Consider the following 24,133-nt stretch of genomic DNA (forward strand, 5'->3'; position numbering starts at 1 on the left):
AGGAAGTCTCTTGCTGGATATTGGGAAAATGGCCCAAAATGCTTTGTTTGTCAGTAAGAAAGCAATTAAAGAGGCGGCACAAGGTCACACTGGTGACTGGTATCAGAACCAAAGCAACACCCTAGGTTTCTACTCCTCAGACGCAGGCACTTCCCTTCACCCCATCACTACCCCACTGCTTAGGGCTCAGGGGGCCCTAGACATGGAGTTGAAGGCTCTGCAGTCACCATATTGAAATTCTTAATACTTCTTATCTCTGAATTTCTAACTGCAATCCCATGGAATGCTGGAATGCTGAAACCAGTTCAGGTTGGTTTTCTGACACTTGCAGCTATAGGATTTGGCATACGTTGTAGACCTTGATGAATTAGTCACATAGGAAAGGAAGGATGCTTGCTTGGTACACTAGTGACCAACTACTCCTCTCACATGTTAGAACTGGACTTGAAGATAGTGTATCTGTGAGACTTATTTGCATCCAACTTCAAATCTTAGGATGGCCTCCCTTCCCTCTCTAGCACATTGGCACATAAGCTACTTCATCTTTAACTACATGAGGATTTGTAAATTGTAACCTTTTAGAGACAAAGCACCAGAAACCAAAATTTTATAACTTTTAAGTACAAAAACAATTGTAGTATTTGTCTAAGGGAGACGGATATTTGTCTTAAATACTGGCATTAGCAATAATGCAATTGAAAGGAAAGTCACTTCCATCTGGAACAGACTGTGACACGTACTGTCCCGTTAATCCAAAAAGGATAAATAGTACCTTATGATGAAGAAAAAATCTAAGAAGTAAAAATGTTGAGTGTTTTCTGAAAAGAAAGAACACATGCCGTTTTGCAAAGTTAAGATGAGGCGAATTAATGAAGTTTTCTTCGGTGAAAGGAAGGCTTTATGGCAGGCTAGCACATTTGTCAGGATTTCAAATCCAGGCTGTAATCTCTGCTGGCATTTTGCTCACGGACCCTCAGGCTCTGCCTGGCTCGGTGTGAACTTTTCTTTTGCTGCAGATCTTGTTAAGCAGTGTTTGGGGAAAACCCACCCTGGGACTCCACAAAGCCTCTGGTTCTCATCTCATCCTGGTCCCTGCTAAGAAAGCTTAATTCAGCTGCATTTAGCACTCTCGAAGCAAAGGCCTGCAGCTCTCCTGAGCTCAGCACCCAACCGACCGTGCCACCTGTACCTGCACTAGCTTTCAGTTCTTTTTCCTTAATGTGGGTGGTTTCCCCCCACTCCCCCATTACCTCCAAATTGAAAAGACTTTTTTTACCATTTGGAAAAGAAAAAAAGATCACTTTTATCTCATCTACTGCAGTTCAGTGTCATTCTATAAGCACTTAAATTTTTTTCTCCCAAACAAATGGAACTGTTAACACTTTAAATGTTATGAAGGTATAAGGAGTCTAGGTTTCCTTCCTGGAATTTCCAAAAGGCTCTGTTGCACATCACTGTAAGTCAGCACATGCTTTTTGTTCAGCCCATCAAGCCCAGGGGGGTTGGCATCAGGAGGATTCCAGTTAGTGTTGCTTGTTTCAAAAGCAATCTAAAGCCCTGGTCACTGTGGCTCGGTTGAATGGATGATGTCCCATACACCAAAAGGTTGCCAGTTCAATTCCCAGTCAGGGCACATGCTGGGCTGTGGGCTCCATCCCCATTAGGGAGCATGGCAAGAGGCAGCTGACTTGTTTCTCTTTCCCATCTATGTTTCTCTCTCTCTCTCCCAAGTCAATAAAAACACATTTTTTAATAAAGAAAAAGCAAACTGAAGCTCTTCACATAGCCAATCTCACTTAACTAATTAGTCACTAATACTGACATTGTTTACCAAGCCCTTGTTGTGGACCAACTAAAGCAAATGCTGTCTGTCCTGAAAACAGTAGAATTCTTACCATGTTCCTGCCCAAGAGCGAGTGTTTCCGCCTAAGTCATTTATGGTACAGGTAGAGCATGTGTGTAAATGCAGGGCAGGAGGTCATTTCATTTTTATGTATGTTGGACATTAGCCAATGTTTTGTGCTCAGGGGAAGGCAAAAAAAAAGAACACCTCTTTGTGCGTTCCTCACTACTCACCATTTACATTAATTGTCAAAGAACTGCAAGATTGAAGATTCATTGTACTGCACCTGTGAGTTTCAGAGATAAGATGTGTTTTGAGGTTAAAAAAAAAATTCTTCGTATTATACAAACCTGACTCCAGGAGGAAAACCAGCCCTAGACCTTGAGAGGAAGTTTGTAGAAATATTGGCATGATAAATAATGATTCTATCCTGACTTGCTTAGCATTCAGGTTAGATTGAAATGACCTTAATCAGTCAACAAATTAAACATTTACAGGAGAGTGCACGGCCCATGACCCTGTGCACTGGAAGTTGACATGCGTCACAGAAGTCTCTGTCATCAAGACTTTGACAGGGTGGAGAATCAACTTATAACACAACACATACATTTCCAGACCTCCCTGGAGAGCATGCATGTGTCCGGAAGACATACAAATAGCTCTCCTAAAGTACCCCAGAATTCCCTGGCCAACTACATGTCCAGTGTGCTTAACAAGTTGCACAGGAGGCTTTCTCTAAATCTCTCAGTTCTAACTCGTCATGGGAGACCGGAGGCCACATGACTTCAATCCTTCTGAAGGTTCTGGGTACCAGAGTCAGCACACAACAGAGCCAGTCATCGGCATAATAGTGAAGTAAGCAAAGATGATCTAACCATAACCTTCTCCCTAGGGAATAAACTAAATGTTTCCATGAAGAGCTAGTGATCTATGCTAGTATGTTCATTTTAATTGTGACTGTCCATGGAGAAACTGGGTAGGATTTCTGGTATAATTTCTGGAAGTATAAAATAATAATAAATGCAGCCACAGATTTGGAGTCAGAGAAACCTGGGTTAAATTCCGATACTTTATATTTGTGTGACCTTAGGCAAGATGCCTAAATTGTCTTGAGTCTTTTTTTTTCTATAAAATGGGAAATAGTAGTATAAACCTACCTCATTTAAGACAATTGCTGCAATGACTTGAACAAACCAACTCAGTAAGTGAGAGATCGGGGACTCAATTTCACTTCTTAAGTCAGTACTCTTCACCAATGGATAACTTGGCTTCAGCACATGCCATCACCACCACATCAGACCCACAGACTTTGTGGACTCTGATTATTACAATATGCTGAGAGGCTGGTGGCAACTCTTTGTAGGGAAAATGGAAATTCCCAAGAATTTAGCGATGGTTCAGTATTAGTGTGGGCTAACCTACTGGCTCAAAGCCCAAAGAAGACAGCATAGCACTAAGAAATTCTTCCATTCCTTCATGATCTCATTTGTGAATTTTGATCAAAACATCTATATATATAAAAGACAAGTGACCGGAATGCCAGAACACCAGAACGACTGGAACGACCAGAATGAACAGTTACTTTGACATACATTGTGGCCCCGATCGGCCCCTCCCACCCTGATCGGGGGTGGGGCTGGCCGGCCAACTGCCCTCCACCACTGCGCCTGATTAGCCCTCTCCCAATCAGGGATGGAGCCAGCTGGCGGACCTCCCATGACCCCAAACCCCGGCTGGCCTGGCCCCAATCGGTCCAATTGGGGCAAGCCAGCTGGACGCCACCTGTGCATGAATTCATGCACCGGGCCTCTAGGTTTTTATGAAGGCTGTGGAAAGAAGGTTTACATAAACTATGGTTGAGTTAGGTTTGTAGCTGAATGCTGCATTCATTTAACATAAAATCAGATTTTAACCCAAACAATCTGTTTATTTTCTTAAAGGTCCTTGATATTCTTTAAAAGATCATTTTTCCAAACTATTTAGCCTGGGGGATTTTTGCCACATAAATTTTGCTTGGCATTTGAAAAAGTTATTTCTTCTTGATAAATAAATCTGTAGTCTTTTCTATATCAATAACCTGAGCTCAAATGTAGGAAGGAAAAGCAAGGATGATTAAGAAAGGCCAGAGGGATAACTTGAGGGTAAAGGAAAATAGAATAACCAACTTTCCTTTATCTCAAATAAGTCTTTATTTTTAAATAAAACTTATTTTACACTGTTTTCCATTATTGCTTTAAATTCCTAAACCTATCTATCCAATGTGAAAAGTTGTTTTATTTCAAACAAATGCCTTTTGTCAATATCAGAATAGGTATTGTATATTTGTGCTACTATTTTAGAATTTTCAATGTCATAATAATTAAAATTTTCAACTTTTCTTTGTAAAAATATGAATCATTTATGTATTTCTACATCAAACTAGAGAGAAGGGGCCAGTGTTGTTATATCTTCCTTGGTTTCCTTTCTGAGGGGTTGAGCATCAGCGCTGAGACTTGTGTTTCCCGCATCCCTTTACTTACATTCAGCAGCCTCTCTCTCTCATTTGTGTGGTGAGCACAGAGGACAGCTGCTCGGTGCCAGGAAAGAGGTGAATTTAGCTTTACCTCTGGGTGGGGGTCAGGGCGTCTGGAAATGGTTGATGGCATTGTCTGAATGACACCATTTCAGTTTTCTGGGAAGAGGCCTCAGAAATTTTCATTAGATTCTCAAAGGTACCTGTGCCCAGAATGGGTTTAAACTGTGGTCTCTATTCCTTCTCACCATTCTTGAGGGCATCGCTTCACCTCCGAGGATGTGAAGGCATCTTGAGGGCATCGCTTCACCTGTCTTTCTCCACCTGTAGGTGTGGTGCAGGCGGGGGACAGGCTACCATCGGAGTGTTGGCTGTACGTAGAAAGGGGTGTAGTGGTCCAAGTGGCCAGAGCTGTCCCACCTGGGGGCACCTGCCTCTCTGACCCAGCCCAGGCCTCTCCGGGACGTTTCTCCACTTAGCACTTCAAGTTTTCCATTTGGAGAGTGTATGTTTGGGCAGGAAAACACCACCTAGCCCCGATTTCATTTTACTGAATTGAATTAAGCATAAGGATGAGCTATGTCTTGTGCTGTGTATTTATTAGGTCACTTGGGATTTACATAAATCCTGCTTCTCTTGCTTATTAAACAAGTGAAATTTCCCTTGGGCGTCAAGTACTGTACAAAGTAATAAATTCAATTAAATCTAGCAGCAAAATTCCCCATAGACAAAAAAAGCACATTCAGACCCACCAGGGCACTCTTTTCATCTAACACAAGAATTAACCCTATACATGCTAGATCTCCCTCCCTCTGATTCTTCTATCAACCTAGAGGTCTGGCCATGTCCAGAAAAAACAATGTCCTACAAAATATGGCCAGCCTTTGATCTGTTGAGATTTACATCAAGGGATATTTATATCATTTTATTACTGGTTGTAGTTGATGTTTAACATGATACATCCACCTACTGTTACATATTTAATTGGCTGTTGCTCTAGGAGCTTCTTTTCTCCTAAGAGTCCATAGACTTCAAGTAAGTCAACTTTAAATTAAATATCCTAATCCCGAGCAATTGATAAGGAGAACAGAAACAACAAACAGAAGGATATTAAAAGGGAAGGAAGTGTATATAGTCCAAGTGCTTTATCTTATCTCCTGGGCTTTTATTTATTCTGTTTGATGTCACCACAAATATTTGCTGAGCGCCTTCGGCAGGCTCCATGCCACATGTAAGTATAAGGATGAATAAGATAAGGATCATACCCTCAACCACTGGGGGACACCAATAACTAAAAACATCGAACTCACAGAAGCAGAGAGTAGAGTGGGGGTTGTTGCCAGGACCTGAGGGGCAGGGACAATGAGGGGATGTTGGTCAAAGGCTGCCAACTTCCAGGTATAAGACGAATAAGTTCTGGGGATCTAATGTGACTGTAGATAACAATCCTGTATAATAAAAGCCTTATATACAAATTGTGCCCTTGACTAGGAGTTCAACCAGGGGGGCGGGCTGGCGACTGCAGTGGCAGCAGCAGGCGGCCGGGAGAAGGGAGGCTCCTGGGGAAGGGAGGCACCCCAACTGGCAGCCGGCAGCCGCTAGGGACCCTACCCGCACATGAATTCCGTGCACTTGGCCTCTAGTAGTATATATACTTGAAAGTTGCTGTGAGAGAACAGCTTTAATAGCCTCACCATAACAGCAGTGTGGTAGTTTTGCACGGTGATGGGTGTGTTAACTAACCTTACTGTGGTGAACATTTTGCACTATATACATGTATAAAATCATCACATTGTACACCTTAAACTTATGTATGTTATATGTCGATTATATCTTAATAAATCTGGGGGGAAATAGGATTTATCCAACTCACCTTCAACCTCAGCTAGTTAATTCTATTCTGAATAACTCATATTCCCCACCTTTAACAAACCCCATCCCAGTTGCCAAACATACATACACCTTGGAATCCACGTGCTCATAACTTCACCTTCTAAATATTTCAAGCATTCAGATTTAGTTCCCTGACTAACTGCTAACGAGAACCCCCTTACCCCCGCTCCACCCAGTCACCCCATTTTCACCATCTTCCTCCTGACAGCTGTCCAGAGAGCCTTCATCAATTTGCAAGATGGCCAAGAAAGGGTTCTATCCTTAGGCAGCAGTCAAGAGACATTTTGAATGTTTAATGATTAAGGCTGTAGGAAGAAGAAATTAAAACTTTGCTTTAAAATGCATTTGCAGTTTTTAATTCCTGTTTAAAATTAAAGCAAATGTTCACATTGCAATAAAAAGAAACTCTAAATGTCCAACAATAGGAGAATAGTGCAATAAATCTTAATACCTGTATATATTAAAACACTGTGTACTTTAAAATTTTTAGAAAAGCACTTACTAGTAATGTGGGAAAATATATAGTACACAATAAAGTAAGTGAAAGAAGCAAATCACAAAACAGAATGTGCAGTATAATTGTGTTACTTTGTAAAGTGTGTATATGAGTAGAAAAGGATTGAAATATAATGTCAAAATATTATGTAATGAGATGACAAGTGATTCTTATTTCCTTTATACTTTTCTATATTTTCCAAATTTTCAAGCATACATTTGTGTTGCTTTCAAAGTAACTATAAAGGCCAAATTGTTTTTAAAAATGGAAAAAAACTTTTTCTGAAGCCTATTCAAATACCAATAATCTTTTTAAAAATAAACAAATAAATAAAACATTGCTTTTGAATCTCACATTTGACTCCAGGGGGTGGGGGTGGGGAGTGGCTATTGATTGAGGTAGAGAGAGTCAAATTACAAAGTAATTTTCCCTTTTTCTTTGGGCTAAATCCATCAACCTGCGGAGAATTCTCTACTCATCCCCCAGTGTGTCCCTTTCCCTGTTCCTCCCTTATGTACAAGTGGGAGAGAGTTAGCAACACCCCCACTTGTGCCCAAGGGCCCAATTTCCACCTGTGCCTCCGTAGTCTCAGACCCCACAGGGAACAGCCTCTTTTCGTTCAGAGACAAAGATATGTATCTTGGGCGGGGGGGGGGGGGGGGGATAAAATTAAATATATATACATACACACACACACACACACACACACACACACACACATACATACAGAAGTCTTTGGGGGTTAACTGTGCCTCTTAGAGGTAAACAGCTATTATGCAAGATGAAAACCTCCCCGGTACTGTGGACTGCTTTTTTGTTTTTTGTTTTTAATTTATTATTATCTTTTTTAAAAATATTTTTAATGTTGACACTATTGCAGATAGTTCCCCATTTACCCCCCTTCCCCCTTTGCTCACCTCCATTCACCCCCACCTCCACCTCTCTTGGCCTTCACCACACTATTGTCCATGTCTGTGTCCATGGGGTATGCATACATGTTCTTTAGCTAATCCCTTCCCAGTCTTTATCCAGTCACCCCCTGCCCCCTCCCCTCTGGCACCCATCAGTCTGTTCTATGTATCCATGCTTCTGGTTCCATTTTGTTCATCAGTTTATTTTGTTCATTAGATTCCACATATGAGTGAGATCATATGGTATTTTCTAATGGCTTGCTATAATTTCACCTTCCTACTTTACTGAGAGCTGCATTGACCTCTTAAGTTTCAATGCCTTTCTGTAAACTGAAACATGTGCCTAAAGACTCAGCCCATGGAGGAGAGAATATACACATGCCTTTATTTTCCATTGCTCCTAATCTAGATATTAAGATTTAAAGACACATCCCAAAGCAAAATGTGACAAAAGGGTACATGTCATGTGTTTATTAAAAAAGAATTCCAGCTTATGAAAAACTAGAGGCCTGGTGCATGAAATTCATGCGTGGGTGGGGTTCCCTAGGCCCAGGCAATCAGGGCCTACTGGGGCCGTTTCGCCCAGTCCCGATCAGGACCGGGCCAGCTGGGGCCTGCCAGCTGCCAGCCAGGGCCTCCTGCAGGCTGCCAGCTAGGGCCTGCCAGAAGGCGCAGAGGGACAGCAGGAGGGACTGCAGGAGGTTTGCTGGCTGTGGGGAGGGACCGGGGGAGATTGGCTGGCTGTGGGAGGTTGGCTGTGGGAGCGCACTGACCACCAGGGGATGGCTTCTGCATTGAGCTCCCCCTGGTGGTAGGTGCACATCATAGCAACTGGTCAACTGGTCGTTCCGGTTGTTCGGTCACAACGGTAGCTTAGGCTTTTATATATATAGATGTTCAAAATCACTAATCATCCGAGAGATGCAAATCAAAAGGACAATGAGGCACCATCTCACACCTGTCAGAATGGCTATCATCAACAAATCAACAAACAAAAGACAAGTGCTGGCGAAGATGGGGAGCAAAAGGAACCCTAGGACACTGCTGGTGGGAATGCAGACTGGTGCAGCCACTGTGGAAAATAGTATGGAGTTTCCTCAAAAAATTAAAAATGGAACTCCCATTTGACCCAGTAATCCCACTTCTAGGAATATATACCAAGAAATCAGAAACACTAATCAGAAAGGACATATGCACCCCTATGTTCATAGCAGCACAATTTACAATAGCTAAAATTTGGAAACAGCCTAAGTGCCCATCAGGAGATGAGTGGATTGAAAAACTGTGGTACATGTACACAATAGAATGCTATGCTGCTATAAAAAAGAAGGAACTTTTACCATTTGCAACAGCATGAATGGAACTGGAGAGCATTATGCTAAGCAAAATAGGCCAGTCAGAGAAAAATATCACATGATCTCACTCATTATGTGGAACAACATAAACAGATGAACAAAAGTAGATCCAGAGACATAGAAGCATCAAACAGACCATCAACCCTCAGAGGGAAGGCAGAGGAGGGTGGGACTGGGGGCAGGGGAAAGGGGTGGGGATGGGAGGGGGTAAGTGATCAACCAAAGGACTTGTATGCATGCACATAAGCATAACCAATGGACACAGACACTGGCAGGGGGCAAGAGCATGTGCTGGGGGTGGGAGCAGTTGGGAAGAGGTCAGTGGTGGAAAAGGGAGACATATATAACACTTTCAACAATAAAGAATTTAAATTTTTTTTAAAAAGAAAACAAGCATATATGCTAATTGTACCCCAGTTTTTTTGTTGAGAAAAATCAAAGGTCAAAGATTCTAAATAACTTATTTGATATCATCTGGTAATGGCAGCAGACTTCGGACAAGGATTTGTTCTTTTTCTGTTTTAACACAGGCAATTTATAATAGTGTCCTGGTGCACAAAATCCATGCACATTAAAAGGGAATTAATTAGAGGAAATATTTTGATATTGCTATTTGCCCTTTCTCTATAATATAAGTGTCAGAGATGAAAGAAAATTAGTAAAATGTATATGAAAATCTCCCTCCTGTCAGAGTCTGGAGTGCGCCGCGGGACCTAGAGTCAAGTCCCCACCCACCACCCACACGCGCTTCGAAAACAAAGGAGACCCAGACCTGGCCAGCCCCACCCCCATTGGGTGAGACCCAGACCCAGCTGGCCCCACCCCAGTCAAGCCTCTCCTGGTGGGGGGTGCAGCCCCAGGTCCCCCAGCCCGGCACTGGGCGGGGGGCATGGCCTGAGGTCCCCCGTCAAGCCCCAATGGGCAGGGAGCACGACGTGAGGTCCCCCGACAAGCCCTGCCGGGTGGGGGGGCATGACCTGAGGTCCTCTGTCAAGCCCCACTGGGCAGGGGGCGCAGCCTGAGGTCCCTTGCTCTGGCCAGGCGCCATGCATCCTCAGGTCCCTGTTGTTCAGTCATGATGTTATGGTGTCCTGGCTAATTAGCATATTCCTCTATTATTAGATAGATGATGGGGTTAAATCAAATGTCCCAAGTCAAATGAAAAAGAGAGATAGAACAATGGAGAAGGTGAACTTAGTGCTCTCTTAAATTTAAAGAAGTAGCAATAAACTACAATTTATTTAAAAAAAGAAAAAAGAAAAAGAATTCCATCAGAAAAGGCCTGCTTTCCCAGTAGGGCATCTTGGATTGCATGTATGCCCATGACCTAACATCAAATACAGAAATATTTCTTTGGGGGGTCAAGTGTTTTTTATCATATTATTTCAGGATGAATTTCATCCTGATTTTTTCACCTCCTACTCTTTCTTTCCTCCTTCTAGGCGGTTAGCCAATGATCGATTTCTGCATTTTCCCTAAAAGCTAGCTATTAAGGATGGACATTTTCCATAAGTATGAGTTTATGTATTATCTGCTCTAGGCCCTTAAGGCCAGTCTCTCTGAAGCTGCCACGTTTTCACATTCCTCTCCTGTTGCCTTAGGAATCCTTGTTTGAGGTACTCTGAATGAGTGTGGCTCCTTGCAACTAAAAACGCCCCACAGAGGCTGAGAAAAAGACAGAGTACTAAGACCTTTTCCTCGTTTATGATAGTATATTTCTAGGGGGGGAAATACCTTACCTTTAAAACTTACCTCCCTAGCCAATGAACTGTATGTTAGGGATGGATTTTCTAGGAGAGGGGTGTGCTTGCTCTCAGACATCACTTCTCATTCACACAGTGCCTGTCTGAATGTCTGGCCAGAAAACAAGTTTGTGGCCACCGTGGAACAGAAAAAAAACCCAGAAACTTCTTTGTCCTCATAAGCACTGTAAGCAATTTAACTATACTCTATAAATTATCGTTTTCATGAACCACATGGCCTGCTGAGTAAAACTGTTTACTGATGGCCCATTCATAAACATGATAAATAATAACGTTACTAGCTGCTATTTACCAGTACTTAGTATGTGTCAGGCGCTGTGCTAAGAACCTGATGCATTATTGTAATTCTCACAGCAAACCTGGGGGCCATTCTTACTCACTTTTATAAAGAGATCCGCAGCGTAGAGGAATTGTGTGATATGCTGGAGCCACACAGCTGGTAGTAGCCAGGATTTGAACTCAGAAATGTCTGTGGGCCACGTTCCTCTTCCCCACCAACATAAAAAATCTAGAGGAACATTGATGGTCATTGTGTGGGAAGGCAGGGTCAAGGTTAGAGGCACATGAATGAGCAGTTGTCTGGAGAGATGACTTACCTGGTACAGAGCTAGGGAGGAGCCGAGACACCGCTTCTACTTGCTGCCAGCCAGTATTTACTAGTAGTCCCAAGATGCCTGATGCCTCATGATGACCAGGCTGACAAGCAGGAAGTTAGGGACAAAGGGCAGCAGCCTGGTTAGGGCCAGAAGGGCTCTTCAGACCATACTATTCAGATTTCCCAGTGGTTTATTAAGATTCATCCCTGTGACTGTCCTTTAACCTAAGGCATTCATTTCTCTTCTGACTACATCTTTCAGAATGCATAACAGCCCCCACACAGGCATCCCTTCTCTAAACTTTCCATTGTGTAGTCAACTCTACGTCCAAATACCTCTTGCCTCTCAGCTGTTTACATGTGAGAGCCCCCACAGAATATCATAAAGTATGGCTAAAAGTGTTTACCCCTCAGGGAAATCATCTTGCATGATGATGCTTTTATGAAAACAGCAAAAACGACACAAAAAGCTTCTTGGTTCTGGGTGGCTAATTAGTAGCCCAGAGTGTTAGTTCTCAGGTAACATTCAAAGATGCTAAATTATTCATGGACAACTTCCCCAGATTCTGAGGCTGAGTGCAAGCCCCAGATGACTCCGGGAAAGCCCACAACTCGTTCACTATGCATTTGGCTTAATTAACCGAGAAAATGGATTCTACATTTGCTCAGAAAAGCCGTTTAGTGAGGCACCAGTTCAGTAAGTAATATTCACAGCCCCCAGTAACTGCTCTGTCATCCATCGCCCTCCCACCACTACCCCCTCACACGCACAGGCTGCTCATTCCAGGAGCAAGCTGGGTGCTGAGAGAACAAAAGTGAGAGTAAATAACCTACAGCTTATGCATCTTCACAAACAGAAATGAAGCACCTGAGATGCAGGGAGTGAAAGGAGCCCAGTGTTTGGGTTGCAAGAGGGAAGGTCACACCTGGGAAAGTCCATCAGAGCAGCAGGACCAGGCCTGCCCCCCCCTCCACCCCCCGGGGTTTCCTCCTATCCCAGCTCCTTTCTGGTGAGCAGCAGAGTCAGCAAAAGAGAGCCATGGCTTTCCACAGAGAGGGTTGTCAAGTCCATCGGGTTTAAGTAGTCTTCCTGAACATTTTCTCATTACAACAGCCATTTCCATGACCTCTTTTCATTTCCACCCCAAAGGGCTCACTACAATTCAGTTCTGACACTACCCAGAGTTAACATCCATGGGTTTAAGGGTCAAGTCCTCTACAAGACTGCCCTTACTTCAGATGCCAATCACAAGTTCCAGGAGTCCTTAGGCCACCCACACTGCTGACTGACTTGGCTACACATTGGAGGGTTCTCATGACCACCTCCCTCGGTTTTGACAATTGGCTAGAACACTTCTTAGAACTCAGGGGAGCAATATGCTTGCAACTGGTTTGATTGTCATGGATATACACAGGGCCTGTTCTGGGAGGGTCCTGGGTGCAGAGCGCCCATGCCTTCTCCCAGCACATCAGTGTGCTCCCCAACCAGGAAGCTCCACCAAGCCTGGGTATCCAGAGGTTTTATTGGGACTTTCATTAGTTTTCAATGTGTAGGCTTGATTGATTAACCTTTTGCATTCGGATGTCGAGTGTGACTCGACACGGTTAGCATCGGTAGCAGGAATCGAGAAAAAAGCAAGCGAGTGCAAAGGGTTAAATCATTGGTCATGTGATTAAGATGTAATCTCCAGCCCTCTTTCCTTCCCTGGAGGTTGTGCTGGCCCAAAGCTGTGCTGGCCTCAATCATGTGTTTGGTCTTTCTGGTGACTATTCTCCATTCTGAAGCTACCTAGAGGCTCACCCTGAATCACCTTGGTAGCATAACAAGGTACTCCTGTCGCTTAGGAAATCCCAAGGCCCTCAGCGGGAGCACTCTTCTCCCTCCTGGCCTGGCTCATCACTAACTCCTCTCTGACCGTGACAAAAGAGACGGAATTACAAAGCATTTGCCCTTCTTATTCAAGGGAGTACACATTCACCGGAACACAATTCACACACATACCTTGGGGAGTGGGAGCTCTCTCTTAGGGATCGATCCTAGAACCTCACTTTCTTGTGGAAACGGGGGAAATGGGTCAGTTCACACTGGCAAAAAAAAAAAAAAAAAAAAAAAAAAAAAGCCAGAGGCACTAAATTGCTCTACTTAGACCTATACTAGAGAAGGCATGGGAAGAAGAGTCAGAAAAACCAGGGACCTAAATTTGAGGAGTACTTTTTTGGGTGCTTTACATATGGAAGATAGAAGGAGAAGAGAAAAGAACAGAAGAGAAAGTTTTAAGAAACTCCCTTTCCAAGTGATACTATAACATAGCTGTTATGAGACAGAATATTTGGGTTTACATCCAATTGCTATTACTTACTAGCTGTGTGACTTTGGGCAGTCATTTAATCTCCTTGTAGCTCAGTGTCTATCTATAAAGCAGGGGCCTTAATAGTTTCTACCCCCTGAAGGGTGCTTTACTTCACACATAGTGCATGCTTAGTCAATGTTACTCGCCTTCTGTGGGAAATCCCTCTTTGGCATTTTGTCAAGAAATTGCACTAAAATTTTAATTTTAAGCGATTTTTCAAAATCAGACTGATATTCCTGCAAATGTGACAAGAGTCATGATGTGAGCCTTCAAATTGCATTTCAAAGATGGCCTGGGCAGGTCCCCCCATTGCAGAATCTCATTTCCTCCCACCAATGTCTTGGCAACACTCATCTCACAGGAAATTCCTTTGTTTACTGGGTGATCCTCAATAGAACATAAACTCCACAAAGGCAAGAAACGTGTATCTGTTGTTTATCATTGCATTCCCAGTGGATAGCAGAGTGCTAGCACCTTGTAGCTGCTCAACACACTAGTACATTTCTGATGAATGAGCGAAGGAATTAACGGAGTAAAGAGTGAATGGAGAGTCAATCCATAGCCAAAGGTACTGAGAAGGCTAAAAAGGGCTAATTTCAATTTAACCCTGATATTTGGAGGCTAGTGATCTGAATCCATGCCAGCAAGCTCAGTGTATATTCTTGATAACCTATAATTAAGACATTACCTCTTTCCCAGATACTGGTCTTGCAGAACTGGTTACAGAGGCCATGGGGTTGTGGACATTGCACTGCCCCAGAGGGAGGGTTATTAATGCTGGCACCATAAAGGACCGGAAGCATAATCCATATTTGCGGGACAAAGACCACAGGGAGATATAAAGGAAAGCCCCATGCATGTTCCTTCACTCAGATTTGGAAGGCTGTTCCCTGAGTCCGCCCGTGTATTAAACAGTGTCCCTCCTCTTCTTTGAAGCGTCCTTGGTTTTCTTTGGTCTTCTGCAACAGTACGACAGGGCAGGTGAAGCACTGGTAGGTACTGTTCCCCAAGAGCACAAGTGGGTCTTGGGCTAAAGTGATAGAATACTGTAAGAAAATAGTCGTTTGTATCCCAATTCTGCCAGTTTTGTGGGCAAGTCTTTCACTTAAATTCTCTGAGCCTGTTTCCTCACTTTTTAATGAATTAAAATGGAGATGATCATACTGACCTTATGGGGTTGGTAAGAGGATTAAGTGACACACTTGAAAGTCCCTAACTCTGCACAGTTAACACATGTCTGTCCACTCCAGAGGGAGATCTGACACACGCATGTCACCTCTTGGTATCATATTGAAGGCAGTCCAGGCACTAGATTCAGGGGACATAATAAACCCATCAGTGATGCCACACTGCTAGTTTGTGACTTTTCCATTGACCCTTCAAGAATTGGCCAACCTGCCCCATACACCAAAAGGTCTCGTGTTTGATTCCTGTCAGGGCACATACCTAGGTTGTGGGTTTGATCCCTGGTCTGGCCGTGTATAGGAGGCAACTGATTGATGTTTCTCTCTCACATTTATGTCTCTCTTTCTTTCTCTCTCTCTCCACCCCCTTCCTCTTCTCTAAAAAAAATCAATAAAAACATATCCTTGGGTGAAGACTGAAAGAAAAAAAAAAAAAAGAATTGGCCAACCTATGATACTTTGGCAAATATCAAAACTCAGAAAAGAGCAATAGAAAATTCATCATAATTGTAAGTCAAATACAAAAAAAATTAATTAGTGTAAGAAAGATTCTATTATTTGATTATGACGGTAACTGGTGGAGATATTGACTGAAAATGAGCCCTCTGGTAAATTTAAGATGTGAAACTTAACAAATGAGATATTGCTATCTATAATTTGCAAGGCACTAATCACCGTTACTGAATTGAGGGACATTATCCTTGACTTGCAGGCAGTATAGTCAGTACAAAAGCCAGAAATGATGAATTTGATATGATTCTAGCTGACAATGTAAGTGTAACATACTCTCAATTAATTATATCATTGGACTTTAGCCCGGGGAATGTAGTCATGGAAATGTCATTTTATTCTCAGTGACTCCTGCATATGCTAGCTTTTTTCCAAAATCAAGAAACAGAGGCCATAATTTTCTGTTTTCCCTAATTATTCTACCCTGGGTCTCTTTTCTCATCAGTATTTACCCAGAATGTGAACCTTATACTTGATTTGTTCAACATGTGTTTAAAACTATCATAACTTGTTTTTTTCCTTAATATTGCCCCCCCCCCCACCAAAAAAAAACAAAACAAGAACAACCCAAATTATCAGCCATGAGGGGTTAGTCACAGCCAAATTAGTGTGTGGATATTCCTGCACAGACTGTCAAAGTCTCTTAACAACCATTGACAAGGAATGTTGATTGACAGGCTAGGAGATAGATTTTGGCAAATTGTAAATATTTATCAGCCTATCTTTCTTAACACTGGGAATTAATTTTCAGGTTTATAGCCTTCCTTGCGTGGGCTTTCAGATTCCTTGGGAAGTAGTAATACCGTGTATTGAGCACCTGCTCAAAGCAGTCTTGGTTACCTTGGTGGAGGAGTGAATCACCTTTTCCCTTTTACTGGCCCTGCCCCAGTTCACCTCAGTACCGCCAAATCGCCCTCCAGAGCCTCTCCTTCAGGTGTCAGGGCATGCCTGGCGCAGGGCTGGCACAGGAACAGGGGTGCTGCAGGGAAGAGCAGGGAGCTCTGCGCTGCTCCTGCCAGGTGCACGCGGGCTTCCTGTGGCGTTCACCCTGGACGCCTACCTCTGGGGACGCAAGGCAGAGGCATTGCTGACAGTGCAAGTTGCCATCTTCGGGACCCTACGTATGTGCCAGGCTCTTGGCCAGGCAGTTCACATACGCTGTCACATTAATAGTGCCAGCAACCCTATGAGGGAGGTACTACTGTTATGCCTGTTTTACAGACGCAAAAGCTGTGTTCGAGAGAGTCCAAGCTAATTGCCTAAGACATTGCAGGGTCTCCAAGACTCCAAGGTCTCTGCTTTTGATCCCTCTACCACATTGAGGTCCCATTGAATACTAAATAGAAATGCAAAAATCCCCACATGCTAGGTCATTCATTCCCTCAACATATTTTGAACATGTGCTCTGTGCCCTTCTCTTGGGCACAGAATCCCTGCTCCTCTCACCTCGAAAGGATCTCACTCCAGCAATTCTCGCCTCTCTCTTCTGTATCATCAACTCTGTCCTCTCTACTAGATCATTCTATCAACAAACAAATATGCCATTATTTCTTCCATGTTAAGACAATTATTTTTTGACTCCACGTTTTTCTCAACCTATCAAGCCATTTTTCTGTTTCCCTTTAGAGCAAATGAATCATGGATTCCCCCCTGCATTCAGTAATCCAAGTGGCTGATAGTCCTCTGCATTCTCTCCTGAGGTTTAAGATTATGGAGACACCTTCAACACCTTTACCTCAGGTCATTTCCTTGAGCAGATTGAGCATTCTATTGTAATTTTCATTTCAAATGTGCTGTGGGGTGTTTTTTTTTTTTTTGTTTCCTTTCCTTTTATGTTAAATTGGAATTTGCAGTAAAAAGGCATGAATTCAGCCCTGGAATCTATAGAATTCTGTAGATTTTTTTGGCCACCCTCTCCAATTTTGCCAACATTGCATGACGCCAGAGCCGGGAGTATGGAATCTGTTGCCATCGGGGGAGAAAGCACTTCAAGGAAGTCTCCTCCTGGTGATGTCTGCGAAGTGCTCTTTTTCTACAGATGGAGCTTATGTGATGCAATATTTTGCTATAAAGTTTATATATAAATCATGTTCCGTAAATGAGTTATGTTTTACCTCATAGTTTGAGTAGCTTGCCGGGTAAAAAGACAGATGAAACAGAATGTGAAAAAAAGAACATAGAGTCACGAAAGAGCATTATGTAAATTATTGTGGATCCCTCTGTAATCCAGAGGATGCTTTTGTATTGAAAGCATTTATCTTTTGTGCAGCTGCAAATGTTCATGTATCACATGTACTTTACCAGGCACACCTGCGTGGGAAGGAGGGTATTATTTATTATTAAATAAATTAGTATGTATTTTTATAAATGTTCTTTTTGTACTACGTGATTCATTTGAAATTCTATAATGAGCATATATTTTGGAGTTTCTCTTTCAAATTAGTTTTAAGTGACTCATGAAATATAGTACACAGAAAGCAACATCATAAAGTAACTCTAATAGGGTTATTTCCATAAACTTGAGTTCCAGTTGTTTATACAGTATTCTCAGAAAAGAGGTTGGAGGCTATGGACTGAGGACAAACTCTCTAAAAGAAACTCAGTATAAAGTTTTGACATAAATGCAAATTGTTGTGGGAAGAAGGAAGAAAGAGTAGGGCCCGGCCTGTGTGCCTTAGTGGTTGAATGTTGACTCATGAACCAGGAGGTCACGATTCCATTCCCAGTTAGGGATTGTGTAGGAGGCAGCTGATGATGATTCTCTCTCATCATTGATCTCTCTCTCTCTCTCTCTCTCTCTCTCTCTCTCTCTCTCTCTCTCTCTCTTTCTCTCTCTCTCTCTCTCTCTCTCTCTCTCTCTCTCTCTCTCTCTCTCTCTCTCTCTCTCTCTCTCTCTCTCTCTCTCTCTCTCTCTCTCTCTCCCTCCCTCCCTCCCTCCCTCCCTCCCTCTCCCCCTCTCCCTCTCTCTCCTTTCTGAAATCATAAATAAATAAATAATAAATAGGAATGAAAGAAGGAAGCGGGGGAGGGATGCGCTAAGAGAAAAGAGAGGGAAGGAGACAAAGGAGAGGAGGAAGAGAGGAAAAGAAGCAATCTTTTTTTCTAGAATAACCACCTTGTTGTTATTGAGTACAGGAATGCCATACCTATCAAAAAAGGCAAATCTAGGGCCGAATTGCTAAATAATAAGTAGCTACTTTTTCAACAATTAACGAAGTATTAAGTACTATTCTTAACTTTGGATATGAAGAAACTGTATTTGGCTAAAAATGTATAGATTTTTAAATCCTTGCAAAATATACGGAGTTGCATTTTCAAAATTTCTACAAATCAATAGGGAAAAGAGAGACAATCCAATTAAAAATGGGCAAAAAGCTTAAACAGTCACTTCACAAAAGTAGATATTCAAATAGCCAATAAATAATGGTGCCCAACATCATTACTTACGAGGGAACTGCAAGTTAAAACCATTATGAAATACCAAAACACACCCACCAGATGAAAGAAAATTAGAACACCATTATGCACCAGCTGGAACTCTGGTAGGAGTATAACTTGGTATAACCACTTTTGAAAATTATTTGGCATTATCTACTGAAGCTAAACATATGCACATCCTATGGCCCAGCAATTCCACTCCTCTATATACCCAACCAAATGTAAATTATAGGCACCAAAAGACATGTACAGGAATGTTCAAAGAAGCATAATTCATCCTAACCAAAAACAGAAGCAACCCAAATATCCATCAGCAGTAGAAGAGATAAATAAATCATCGTATATTTATAAATAAATGATAACGTATATTAATGGAATACTAAACAATAAGCACAAATTACTGGTATGTAAAACAGCATGAATGAGTCTCAGAAACAAAAGGCTAAGCCACAGAAGCCAGAAAAGAAAAGTAAATGTGTATGATTCTATTTATATAAAGTTCAAAAACATAAAAGTAATCTATAGTGAGAAAACTCAGGGGGGTGATCTTTGAGGAGGATAGTGTCAACAAATGAGAAGGGGTGCAAGGGGGCTTTTTGAGATGCTGGTGATTATCCAGTTTTTGATCTGGGTGCTGGTTACATGGATCTGTTTCTGTTGTGAAAATTCATCAATCAAGCTGTGCACTTATGACCTGAGCAGCTTTCTGAATGTATATTTCAATTAAGTTTACAAATGGATAGCAATGGGGAGCCAGACAAACGCATGTGGCTTGGTTCACTGTTTTATCTTCCCTAACTGTGGCATAGACAAGGTGTATCTCCACCTCTACTCCTCTTCCCTGGGGCCCTTCCCCGGGGGAGAACTACACTCCCTGCCTCTTTAGATGGCAGGTTTGGCCATGCTCAGAATTCTGCCCTTACAGCATGTCCTTTACGAAACAAGTCCCCAGCCCTGCTGGTTTCACTCAATGGTTAGAGCGTTGGCCTGTGGACCAAAGGGTCTCAGGTTTGATTCCCGGTCAAGGGCATGTACCTGGGTTGCAGATTCTCCAGTCCTGGTAGGGGCATGTGTGGGAGGCAACCAATGGCTGTTCTCTCTCATGTTGATGTTTCTTTCCCTTTCTCTCTCTCTCTGCCTCTCCCTCCCTCCCTTCCACTCTCTCTAGAAATCAATGGGAAAAATATTCTTGGGTGAGGATTTAAAAAAAAAAAAAGAACAAAGTAAGTCCCCACTCACCACTGCTGTTTAAACCCCACCCTGCCACATTGGCCTTGTGTGACCTCAGAAAAGGGATTTAAACTAAGTCCTCAGTTTTCCCATCTGTAAATCAGGATTAATGTCCTAAAGGTTTGTTTGGAGAATCAGGTGACTGATTTCCGGTCAGCACAAAGGGCAACTCCTGGCTCAGAATGAGCACTCAATAAACGCAAGTTTGTTATTATTGGAGCAGTGGGCAGGTTCATGCAGGGCTATTCAGGCCTTGGTAAGAGTCTGGTTTAATGCAGAGTATATGGCAAGAAGTGTGGGAGTACGAGCAGAGTGAGAGGCCCACACAAGGGAGAGACTGTTAACTGTGCCTTCCCATGCTTAGAACTCAGGAAACAGGGAGTCACTTGGGTGCTTTGGGAGGAAAGAGCTTTGACGGAGCTTCATTAATGTCATCTATTGGCACCAAACCCCTTGCCAAAGGCAGGATGGTATATAGCTTAACCCCCCTGCGTTGCTGCCAAATATCTGGTGTCCCCCAAACCTCCACAATCCTTGTCCTCTTGTCTCAGATATGACCATTATTTTTCTAGTGGTGTCTTTACTGAGAGAGAGAGAGAGAGAGAGAGAGAGAGAGAGAGAGAAAGAAAAAGGGAAAGGGAAAGGGGAAAGGAAAGAGACCCTAGAAGGAGGTGCAGGGAAGAGGCATGGAGAAGCACTGGATGCCAAAAATGGAGAATGTCATTGAGAAAAATAGTGTAAAGGTGTTAAAGAAGATAATTAAGATTTTCATACATGCGAATCTTGATTTGTAAGGAAGTTACTGGCATTGTCCATAGTGTGTGTGTGTGTGTGTGTGTGTGTGTGTGTGTGTGTGTGTGTGTGTAGCACAATGCTGAGAACTCAAACTGTGCTTAATAAAGATTTGTGGATCAATTCTCCACACAGGTCTAATAATTCTCAAATATCTAAATGTAGAATTTCCAGGATTCGTAATGGGAAATACAGTGAATGAAGGCCTAACCCAGCTTGGAAGAACATAAATCTATTTCAGGCTTTGGTTTCTAAAACCATATTGCGCTTTTTTGCCATGAGTAAAATATCTTGTTTCCCAAATGGCTAGCAATTGTATCCTCAATAGAGTAAACATTTGAAATTTTTGGAAACTATAATTAAGGAACATTGGACATATTGAGTAAGTCTGGGCCAGCCACTGTGATTATTTATTTATTTAATATTTATTGTGGAAAGTATTATAGATATCCCCTTTTTTTACCCCCATTGATCCACTCCATCCAGCACCCACCCCACCCTAGGCCTTCACCGCAATATTGTCTGTGTCCATGGGTTATGCATAAATGCGTATAAGATCGTTGACGTACACATTTCCTCATTTTGTCACTATGATATCTCAGTAAGCAGTGGTACTCCTGAGAGCCCATTGACACATTTTCAGGAAATTTGTGAACCAGTTCTGTCGCTAATTTGAATCTGCCATGATGGGAGTATTTACATGTCAGAAATTGGCAAATGCCACAAATCAGCCTCACCTCTGAAGAGCCGGTTGTTATTCGCTTGCCAGCACAGCATTGCATGGATCACTGTCCTCACCTTATAAACTGGGAAACTGAGGCTTGGGCGAGTTCCATGCCCTCTCTGAAGTTAGCCATCTCCTTCTGCAAAGTCGGGATTTGGAGCTTGTTTTCCAGCGTCCGGGCCCATGCTTTATCCCTTAAGTCTTGCTTTGTAATTTGAAAGCATCACTAATGATCTACTTCATTAGAGGTATAATTTGAGTTTAATTGAAAAGCCTAACTTGTAATTTGAACAATCATTTTCTTAATTTGTTATCCTACTATTTTATTATTTAAAAATTATAGGGACCCTTCAAATGGCACAGCAGAGGGAAACTTGCTTAATTACGTTTTCATTAATTTTGCTAAGCAGGCCCTCTACCAATGATTGCATAATTTGGTCCCAGAAGCAAAATCACGTAGAATGCTCAGAAAAAGATGGCTTTCATCTAATCAGAACAAAGCAGTTCACTGGCAATAATCATATTGTTTCATTCCACATCAGGGGACCAGTAACCTCAGTCATGATTTATTACCCTGAAGGGCACCCGTGGAAGGCAAAGCTGTGGGGTCAGTGATACCAAACCCTAGTGTTGAGGAACTGACGTGAAATCGGAGGACAGTGATTCCTCAACCCTGGCTGCAACACTATATTTTAAATGTCCGGGAATCATCCCAGACCAATGTAATCAGCAGCTCTGGAGATGGGACCTGGTCATTGGCATTTTTTTACCAATCCCTCAGGTTCATCCAAGACCAGCTCCAGTCAAAAAGGAATTGTTTTCTTCCTCTGTCACTTTCACACAGTACTGCTGTGTCAACAGTTGGATCTACCTCCTTATCAACTCAGGTAGCCGGCCCCACCCTGAGTTCCACGCCCCTTCTAACTGCACAGCCTATGCTCTGGCACCCCTGCCAGCAGACTTCCAAAGAACTCAGAGCTGGACAAAGAGTCCTTGCCTACCTTCCTTCCACTTCTAGAATAAGCAGATTGCAATGCATGCAATTAAGATTAAGATCTTATTTATCAAGATTAATAAATGATTAAGATCTCATTTATTCTTCCTCGGTTGAGATGAATTACTTACTGTCCTGGCCGGTGGGGCTCAGTTGGTTGAGCATCCTCCCATACACCAAAAGGTTGCATGTTCGATTCCCAGTCAGGACACATATCTAGGTTGTAGGTTCAATCCCCGGACAGGGCGCATATGGGAAGCAACCAATCTATGTTTCTTCTCCGCTCCCCTCCCCTCCCCTCCCTTTCCCTCCCCTCCCCTTCCTTCCCCTCCTCTTGTCTCCTCTCCTCTCCCCTCCCCTCCCCTCCTCTCCCCTCCCCTCTCCCCTCTCCCCTCCCCTCCCCTCCCTTCCCCTTCTCTGCCCTTCCCTTCCCTTCTCTTCTCTTCTCTCTCCCCCTTCTCTCCCTCTCTCCTTCTCTCTCCCTCTCTCCTTTTCCCTCCCTCTCTAAACATCCATAAAGAAGATGAATCACTTACCTTTATACGCCCCATTCACTTGCTCATTCATTCCTTCATTCCATCCAGCAGGGAAAGAGTACATCTTTTGAGTCAGTTTCCAGTCCTACAGCCCTTTATGCCTCTCCTGTTAGAACTGTGTGACTACAGACAAGTACTTGACTTTCTAAGCCTCAGTGTTCTTTCCTAAAACATGTAACAATGCCTAGTGTGTACTGGGTTTACAAAAACTAAGTGATATGTTAAGTACAAAGTACCTAGTGTAATGTCTAGCCCATGACATATACTCATTGACAAAGCGACAATGTCATCAATTGATTTTTTAAACAAGTGTTTTGGGCACCACCTATATGCAAAGCATTATATGATGGAATAAAAACAAACAAAAAAAAACCAACCCAAAATAGAAATAGGTTAAGAACTGCCCTCGAAAAGTCTGCAAGGTAATAAGGAAGACAAGATGAACATATGAATCATAATAAGATAGGAAGTGCACACTTCCATAAAAGTGGCATTGAGACAAGGAGAGAGGTTGTGGCTTTTAGTAGGGAATGGGAAGAAGAAGTAAAGTATTTCATTTAAGTTTTGAATCTACAGATGACAGCTCCCAGGAATAAAGTTGTATCCAACAAGTATTTACTGAACATCGACCTTCCCAATACTGTCCTTGCATCCCGCCATGACCTCTGCATGTTAGACAACAGCTCCTCATTGTCCCTTCTCATAAAACCCATTCCCACCTCCAGGCCCTGGCTCATGACACTTTTCAATGTGAAGGACTCGCCTCTTCTTCCAGACATAAAGAACCATATCATGCTTTAAGACCCACCCAACCTCTTCCTTAAAGTTTTCCCAAACAGATATTGGACCTAAAATAGCCTTTATTGAGTGCTTGATTACAAGCTCCAAGTATAGTGTTCCTCAAAATGAATTACCTGGACCATTTTCTAAAACGCATATTCACAGGCCTTAAACCAAATCTACTGAACCAATCTCTGGTGGTAGGAGCCTTGGAATCTGAATTTTA

This window comes from Cnephaeus nilssonii, assembly GCF_951640355.1.
Source record: "Cnephaeus nilssonii genome assembly, chromosome: 12".
Classification (NCBI taxonomy): Eukaryota; Metazoa; Chordata; class Mammalia; order Chiroptera; family Vespertilionidae; genus Cnephaeus; species Cnephaeus nilssonii.